A 10,055-nucleotide genomic window follows, 5' to 3' on the forward strand; every position below is an offset into this window, starting at 1 on the left:
AGTTACATAAAGGCTGGATTCAAATGCAGTAAAGAGAATTTTTTTTGCAAATGACAAAAGTAGGATGAGGAGACTTTAGGCTGTTTTTGCTTTTTGAGTGCCAGGTTAAATGTAACTCATTAAAAGTGTCACAAGGGAGCACATCATTCAGCTTCTATTTCCACTGTCATGCCACACCATAAACTTACGCTTTCTGTGAATGGAGTTTATTTCAGGCCTCAAAACTCTTTAAAATTATACTTTTCTCTTTGTTGTTTTTTGACAAAGTATTAGTTAAAGTAAATTATATATTTGTTTGAAAATGTTAATTTTCCTCCTCAGTCAGAAGTAGTTCAGAAATATTCTCAAACTGTGTTCTGAACCCTATACGTTTAGTCACAGCACAACATTTTAGAGCAGAAGCGGTCAAGCGCTGCTCTCCAGCACACCCCGACAAGTGCTTTGAAACTTCGGGTCACATGATGCAACATTACCGCTCTCCGTTTTATGGAGATGTTTCTGTGCATGCCAGACCAGACCTGCCCAAACGAAATTAAATGATTTAATTGAATCAAATTAAAAATACATGACTAATTAATATATGGAATATAAAAAATATTGATCAATCTAAAATTAAAAATATATACACAAAAATTATTATATCAACAAATAAAACCATACTGTGGCATGCGCCCGCCCCCTGGGCCCCGTCGATGACGGGCGCGAGAGCCGGCAGGAAGGCGAGGCCCGAACACGCAGCGGTGACAACCTCTACGAGGACGTTGGGGAGAGGGCCGCGAATGTGGAGGGGGCGGAGTGCAGAGCCCGAGCTCCCCCGACGGATGAGAGTGACGCGAGCCACTGGAGTGATGGCGGGAAGAGGAGGACGACGACGATGCCGGCAAGGAGTGAGTCCCGAGCCCCTCTGTTACGCAGCGAGGCCGCTTCACTACACCTCACTTTCGACCCAGGTGGCCGAGCTGCCAGCTGAAATGGTAATGGGGAGGCTGAGCGGTGAGCTCTCGTTCCTTCTCGGCTCGGGTGCTCACCTTTTAAAAAGAGCTGAGAGGGAACAGAGGGAGAGAGGGACAAGCTGCAGCAAGAGACTGACAGAGCTGAAAAGCTCAGTGAAGCTGACTTTAAAGTCTAGTTAGCTTAAGCCACTGAAAAGTGGTCAGCATACTGAAGTGTAACAGGCTTGATAAAATGTTATATATGATATTGATATGATATTGGACTCTAATATACATAGAGCTGTTTGCTGTTTGAAAGTACTATGAGAAGGCTCCATATGTTTCAACGGAGCCCTGGCTGAAAAGATAAGGCCCTATGTGTGGGCCTCTCTGTCTTTCTAGAAGCTGAGGCCATAATAACAAAAACCAGATGTAAGCCATACCATAAGATGTTTTCACATGTTAATGTATTTTGCGTTATGTGTGTGCATAAATTTTGTTTAAAAAGCTGAAGCTTCTTGGACTTGGGGGAGATTCCACATTGGCTTCTGGGTCTCTGCAACAAGGGCTTTAAGCGCCATCTTTAATGAGGAGGATGTGGTGACAGTTTGTTCCATTTTGCTGCATCTGCTGGTACAAAGGTCGACCCTGTAGTGTTCAGAACTTGGGAGGAGGTGGTTCATCATCTTTTTCTGCAAATTTCAGTTCACACTCAGGCACTTGTGCATGTTGCCGGCCTCAGGCCTAGGGTAACCTGGGCCGTACACAATATGGTATCATAACAGCGAATGACTGTATGATGGCAGGAGGTGGTGGTGGAGGTGGTCGGTCTCTCTCTCTCTCCAAAATGACAAGGAATACCAACACAGAAGTCAACGTGTCATCAGCCTGTGGTGTAAGGTTTATTCTTGACCTTTTACCCACACAGCCCGTTTTCCTGTCGGTGCAACCTAAGCCCTCTACTGGGTGAAATAAATATAACTCCTTAGTCTTAAAAGACTAAATGATTTTACATTCTCAGCTCTGTCACCAAAAATAAACAACAGTATACAAATGTTCAGAATAAACAAAATGTAATTAAATCAAGTAAAATAAATAAATAAATAAATAACAAAAAAATGTGAGGGTCCCTATTTTACTGAGACAAATAAACTTAAATTAATTTTCAGTCCTCTACACTCTCCCCTACTTTTTTTTTAAGATGGCTCTGGACATCTTACATTAGAGTTAAGTCTACAGGACCCAAGCTATTGTCTGAGGATGGAAACAAAATTCTGGTGACACTGTGAAGGCTACCTTAGTTGGGATAGTACATATAGCATTTACTCCCAGTGTCCATGGCTGATAAGAGGGTTGGCCAAGATTTTGATATGTGAATAGTTCTTTTGGTCTTACAGTCCGTGTAGATCTTTGCAAGACGGAGTCTTGTGTATGTCTCATTGTCTGGGTTCAGTCCAAGAAGTAAGTCGACAGGTAGACAGGGTTTTCTGCCATAAAGTAAAAAAAAATGGAGAATATCCAGTAGCATCATGCCTTGTGCAGTTATATGCATGAACAATCTGCTGTAGGTGATCTTTCCACCCTGCCTTCTTCTCTTCATGCAGTGTCCGAAGCATCTGCAACAGTGATCTTCGCAAGACGGATTCCTCTTCCACTCTTCCGCTCACCTCACACTCATCATAGACCTCTGTTGTTATTTCAGGTACACTTTCCTTCAGTTCAACAGGTTCTTGGGTTCCTTCTGTTTCTGGCTCTAGTTCTACTTGTACTGTTACTTATGGTTGTTCATGTCACTGTTGAAGCTGCTGGGACTTTTGCATCACTGCTTCAGGTGTGACGTATGGCTCCCTCTGGACAGTTTCAGGGCTATCAGCTACTGACAAACGACACAAAGGACTTGACAGGTACAAGGTTTCATCTTCATCAGAATCTTCAGAGTCATGCTCATCCCTCGCCCTGTATGTTTGTGTCTCTATAGGTACAGTCCTCTCAGTGGGTCTACTGCAGACGTTGTCTTCAAGAGTTAGGTCCTTCACAGGTAAGAGGAGGTTCCGGTGTAGAACGCGGATGGTTTTGTCTCCAACCTCTGCTTGAACCCTGTACACTGGACTTGAGGCTTCCCCCTTTTTCTTCACTACCCAGTAGGGACGAAGTTTGCCTGTTCCACCTCTTTTCGATAGATTTCTGACAAGCACCCTGTCACCTGGTTGGAGAGGGATGCCTCTTACCCCTTTGTCATAGTATCTTTTTCCTTTTGCCGATGACTTTTGACTGTTCTCAGAAGCTATTCTGTATGCTTCCTGCATTCTTGTGCCCCATTTCTGTGCAAAAGTCTGTCTTGTGTATGTCTCATTGTCTGGGTTCAGTCCAAGAAGTAAGTCGACAGGTAGACAGGGTTTTCTGCCATAAAGTAAAAAAAATGGAGAATATCCAGTAGCATCATGCCTTGTGCAGTTATATGCATGAACAATCTGTTCATGCATATAACAAATCAAGTTGTTCTCAAACTCCCGCCCCTGGTCATGGTCTCTCTGGATATCCAAAGCGAAGGATGAAGTTGTGGAATATTTGGTCAGCCGCTGTTTTACCTGACTTATTCTTTGTAGCATAAGCCTGCGCAAAATGTGTGAAATGATCTATCAATACTAGTATGTATTGATAGCCTCCCTTGCTGGGTTCAAGGTGGAGGTAATCAACAGCAACTAATTCAAATGGTGCAGTGGTGGTGATGGACCCCATGGGTGCCTTCTCAGGAATAGAGGGATGTTTCTGTTTCACACAATCGCATTTTCGGGTTACGTAATCTTCAATGTCGTGCTGCATGAATGGACAGTAGAACCGGTCTCTTGCTAAGTGAATCACTTTGTCAGCACCTACATGTCCCATGTAATTTCCTTAGCACCTGTGGTTTTAGTTTACTTGGAAAGACTTGTTTTTTGCAAGTCCCCGTCTGTCTGAAAAGAGTTCCTTGGACAATTATGAGCTTGTTCCACTCCTGTATTAGTCTCTTTGTGTCTCGTCCCATTGATTGTTTATATTTTCTGTTTGGCTTCCAATTCCTCTCTTTCAATTTCATAACCTCCCTTGTTACATCCTCATGCTGGGCATCTTTGATGTCTCTGGGCGTGACATAAATATACATATATATCTGGGTTGAAATAAATATAACTCCTTTGTCTTAAAAGACTAAATGATTTTACATTCTCAGCTCTGTCACCAAAAATAAACAACAGTGCACAAATGTTCAGAATAAACAAAATGTTATTAAATCAAGTCAAATAAATAAATAAATAAATAAATAACAAAAAAATATGAGGGTCCCTATTTTACTGAAAAAAAATAAACCTAAATTAATGTCCAGTCCTCTACATGCACATTTTTCATATGCTGCCTGTGGAAGCCATCAAAAGTTATTTTATATTTATGGCATTTTGGCAGACACTGTCATCCACTGCAACTTACAATTTGATTTACAATTTACACAAGTAGGTAGTGTTTGAAATCTTGCCCAAGGACTCTTATCGGCAAGGTTTTACCACTCCTTCCTACAGTTCTCATAGTGCTTCATAATCAACGGCTTGCATGAAGCTGCTCGGCCATGAAAACCTAATGCCATGACTCAGCAGAGCATTGGTGACTTTTATGCACTGTGTGGATATGCACACCCTGCAACTTGCTCTATAACTTTACATGGTCTGCCACTTCATGGATGAGTCGCTGTTGTTCCCAAATGCTTCTAATTTTCAATAATATTACTCAGTAATTGGATATCGAGGAAGGAAGAAATTTTGTGAACTGACTTGTTGCAATGGTGGCATCCTATTACAGTACCACACTAGTATCTAGTTCTAGAATGACTCGTTTATTCACAAATATTTGTAAAGGCAGACTGCATGGCTAGGTGCTTCACATAGCTGGGTGTGTGTCTATGTGTGGGAATGTGTATGGGAATGAGATGAGAATGATGGTGGTGGTGATAAGGGACTACTCATCAGATTCTTGCCACAATCACAACAAGTTTTTTTTTTTTTTTGGATGCTGAGCACAGAGAACAGCACAAGAACCTGCTACTGGTTGCTGAATGTATTTTGGTCCTGCCTCTGTTTATTGCTGCTATAGAATGAGCTTCCTGGTCCATGTAGAGAATTAAGTTAGACTTTCTACTGAAAGTTGACTAAGTTAATGTGCATAAGCCAAGACGGGCCTGCTTTTCAACAATGTGATACAGCCAGGGTTGTAGATAGGTAACTCACTATGAGGAAGAGGTCAAGGAGACTGTAAACCCTCTCGCTCTCTGGACATACGCTCACTCAGGCTTACCATGCCTTGCACAAAATAAATGGATTATTAATTAATATTAGCAAAGATTGTATTTAAAGTGTAAAGTCCTTTAAGATGAACTTTGTCCATGTTATGAAACCTTTGTTATAAAATCTTATAACAAGAAGAAAATGAGTTAAGCAAAAGCATATTGTGAGAATGTACACTTATTTTATAAACCTTATTTAGCTCATGTGTGCCTATTTGCATTTGAATTTAAAAAATACAAAGATTTGTTCGGGACAGTAGAATTTGGTTTAGGACAGTGACCTTTCTGGTCAGTTGCCTGACTAGGCAAGTTGGAAAAAAGTTATATTTTGAACGCTGGAGAGTGTTTTAAGCCTTTCTCCTCTTGCACTTACCAAGAATATTGCCTTAATACCTGCCTTGCCCTTTCTTTCTTTCTTTTTTCTTGCACCAGATGGTGAAAAGGCTGCAAAGCAGACTGCACCCTTTGGGGTATGTAAATTCTTAATTTTACCATGGTTAGGTGAAAATGTCTTGGAGCAACAACAGATCAATCACAATGTGGTAAAACATGTTTGTCTTCAGTTGTGAACTATTGAACTCCAACCCAGTTAACAAGCCTATGTGGCACCCACATGGGTTAACAACAGGCTGGCAATGGAGCTCCCTTTTGGCAATCCAGTTGCGGCCCACAAAGATTTGTCTGTGAAGTTCACATGTGTCTTAGCCCATGTGGGCCACTACTGGGGCAAAATTGAGCTGTGCTCAGGTGAGAAATCATCTACTGGACCCACATGGGCTTTACTGTGTCCTTATATGCCTTTTTATAGGCCTATAATAGGATAACTCACACCAATTAACAATTTTGTTTCTTATAATCTTTGTTTCTAACCGGCAGAGTTAAGTTTTTACTTCAAGTTAAAAAAAATGTGTTACTGTACAACAAAGATTGTTACTGCAACTCTCTTTCCAAAAAAGTTGGGATGCTGTGCTTTTGTTGTTTATAGAATTTTTTTTATTTGCCCATTTATTTGATGCCAGCGAAACGAATGCACAAATGCACCCCTATACCATCACAGATGCTGGCTTTTAAATTGATAACAAACTGAATAGTCAGCACTGTCTTAATGTTTTCTTAAATTTCTCAGCTTCAACATATGCTTTTTTGTATTTGTACTGATTTCAGTTCAAATGATTCGCACATCTTTGAATTCTGGTTTTATTTACATTTTTCAAAGTGTCCCAATTTTTTGGAAACCGGGTTGTATTGTCATCAAACTTGTAAAAATATTTGTTTACTCATTGAACATTAGGGTCAACAAGTTATATGAAACTTTAGGAGCTGTGCAGTGCTAAAATCAACAATTCAAAGGGTTTACAAACTTACTATTTTTTATGTTCTGATTTTAATTCTGATCTACACTACATGGCCAACAGTACATGGATACTCTTCTAATCAGTGGATTCAGCTGCTGCTGCAGCCACAAAGCGAGGTCCATAAAGACATGGTTTGATAAGTTTGATGGCCCTCCAGTGGCCTACCAAGAGCCCTGACCTCAACCCCACTGAACGCCTTTGGGAATCGGAATGCCAACTGTGATCCAGCATCTGTTCCTGATCTCGCTAAGAATGTTCTTGTGGCTGAAAGGCAAATTCCCAGTCATCTTCCTATATCTGGTGGAAAACCTTCCCAGAAGAGTGGAGGCTGTTATATCAGCAAAGGGGGCAAAATCTATATTAATGCTCACAGTTTTGGAAAGACCCATTCACCAAGCAAATATTCATCTCCAATTCAACTGATTGCATGTTGGACCATAGGAGGAAACCTATTCAGACACAGGGAGAATGTGCAAACTCCACACAGAAAGGACAGAGCTAACCACGCCCCACCATAGTCAATGAACATGGCAAAATCCATCAGCCACACACATTTGATTTAATGAAGGATCGATTCGTTAAACTAGATATTTGATTGCAAGTGTAAATACTGGAATTCCTTTTTTTTTTTTTTTTTTTTTTTTTGCCTGTCTTGTCTGGCAGATTTGCAATCAGAAATATGGTCAGACTGCGTTACTGTGCCAAACAGATTTACTTTTCCAAAATGAGCACTATAGATTATAGGCTCATCTTGTCAGTGTTTCTTTTTCTTTATTTATTTTTTAATTATTTGATTTCATTTTGTTTATACATTTGATATTTTAATGAAAATGCGTTAGCATCATGCCAGACTTGACAGGCCAGGGGAATCTGTAAAGAAGGGAGAGGAGAGATAAGCGGGGGGGGGGGTAAAAAAGGGAAATAACATAAGGGCAGAAAAAAGAAAAACACAGCGCAAATGCCACGGCGATGGTTCACCAACTGCTGCTCCTGAGAAAAGAGAAGAAAGTGTACCTGAGACGTACAGCACTTGGAGATACTACACAAATGACTGTGATGTATGTGTATGTGAGTGTGTGTGTTTGTGAGTGCAGTACAGTATAAATTTGTCACAAGATGCACTCAATATCGAGGGCAGAAAGCTGCGACAACATCCCCCCAGAGGCCAGAGGAAGGCAGAGAAAGACCAGGGAATCCCGCCCGCCGCGGCCCCCCCAGGAGCAGTGGAGACCCTGGGCCGTATCTCCCAGTGACCCCTGCATGCCCACCCCAGCGGAAGGGAGAGGGGGACTCCGGACAGCACCCCCCCCAGCCATGGAGCGCAGGTCCAGGGGAACCAGAGGAACCAGAGCCGCCCCCAGGATGCCCCTCCCCATCACGAGGCAGCAGCAAAGACCCAGCGCCTCATACGCCCGAGAGCCAACCACCACCCAGCAGGGCCCCATCCCCGCCGAGGGGCCTTGAGCCGCCCCGGAGCCCAACCACCCAGGGGAGCGGGCCAACCGTCACGCCGGAGTACCAGGCCAGGCCCTGAAGCCCCAAGGCGCCCCCCATCTGGGGGGGAAGTAGCAACCACAGGGGAGCAGCCGGGAGAGGACCGGGGACAACAATCCCCCGACCCAGAACCAGCTGTCCTCACATACACTCAACCTCATATATACATCTACATACCTTCACTCCCTTATATTCCTCCACCCCTATATATACACCTACGCACACATACCTCCACACCTATATACATTCCTACATACATACATACACCCACATATATACATACACATCACCCCAATATGTACAAACACCCACCCATATATACACCCCCCAATACTGGAATTCCTGAAGGAGAGATTTGGACATGGTTAAGCTAACACACAAATAAAACCAAAATGCATTGGTTCTCAAAATAAACATTTATAGGTAAATATTCTATTTTGTATAGTACTGTATGTTTGTACTCTAATTGGCCCTCTGGTCTTACTCCATTGTTCCTTACTTTATTAATCTGACTATATACTAATATATTTCTGGCTCATGTTTAAATTTATGTGCATTTTATGTTTTTCTTGCTCTCACCATGATGGTGTTTTGTGTTTATCAGTTTAGCCTCTCACTATGCATGTTAACAAAAAATTTTAAAAAGTGCTATAAACTATTAGAGTTGTCAGAAATTATTGATTTTAGACTCATCTAAGCCATTTATTTGTTACTGTATGAAACAATCCATGTAATACAAGAGTTGTTTCAACTGATACGAATACAGTACATACACTGCAAAAAAATGATCTAAAATACAAGAAAGTAATAATGAACTTTACAGAGAATATGATTTAATACTAGTGAAATTATCTGTTTATGCAGCAAGATAATTTTACTTGACAAGAAATCTTAGAATAGGTTGCTTCTAGAAATAAGTAGGCTCTGAAAGGTCGTCAAAGGTTTGAAATAAGTAAAAAAATGTTGGTTTTTAGGCCAAGTTGTTTGAGATCAGACTTACCACAATACAATAAATACATAATGAAGTACAGTACAATAAATACATAGTGAAATACATTGAATATTTGCAAGTATTTCTTGATTCAAATTTTTGCATTTTTAATTTTGACACTGAAAAAATGAAGGCCAACAAACAAGAACATTTAAGTGGAAATTACTTAATATTACTTAATACTAGAGGAGTATGTTTATGCTGTTACTTGAAACAAGTTGATTCATCTTAAAATAGGGAGGCCTAAACCCATATTCAATTTAAAACTAGTCCTTAATTTCAGACAATACATCTTAAAACAAGAAAGTGATTTACTCAAATCACAACCAAAACTGCAAGTGCAATTTCCCATAAACATTTATTTATTGATAACAAAGGGACAGAGAGTGAAAGAGAGACAGAGAGGGAGAGACAGAGATAAGAGAGACATTGGACCATTTCTGCCTGTATGTATCAAATATTTCTGAATGAAATAAAACTACACCTAATAACAAGGAAAGAACAAACCTCAGCAGAGAAAACCAAAGAAAACTGTATATCTCAGCTAGACAAGTCATATACAGTTGCATTAAAACAAATGATTGAAAGATAGGAAGATAAAGTTAAAAAATAAATTTCTGAGACGCTTGGGTCATCTAACCATAAACAGTTAAACGTAGTGTCCTTTCATGTCCTGGTAGGTGAGGCATGTTGGTCACTGCCCTATGTGATTCTTAAATTAAGGAATCACTGAATCTTGAAACACGTTTGTGAAAGAGAATGGTACAAATGTCTACTCTACCTAATGTAGCTTTACCAGTAAATTACTCAATATTAAGATTTCCTGACTAATTGAGGAATAAAAGACATATTTTTGACCTAAGAATATACTATGAATTCAAAGACAGAATCCAGTTTTAAAACAAGGTAATTAATCTCATTTTCCAGATTAGGATTTTAGATCTATGCTCTTTTACAATTTGCAGTGTAAGGAA

Source organism: Pygocentrus nattereri, chromosome 17 (genome assembly GCF_015220715.1).
Source record: "Pygocentrus nattereri isolate fPygNat1 chromosome 17, fPygNat1.pri, whole genome shotgun sequence".
Taxonomy (NCBI): Eukaryota; Metazoa; Chordata; class Actinopteri; order Characiformes; family Serrasalmidae; genus Pygocentrus; species Pygocentrus nattereri.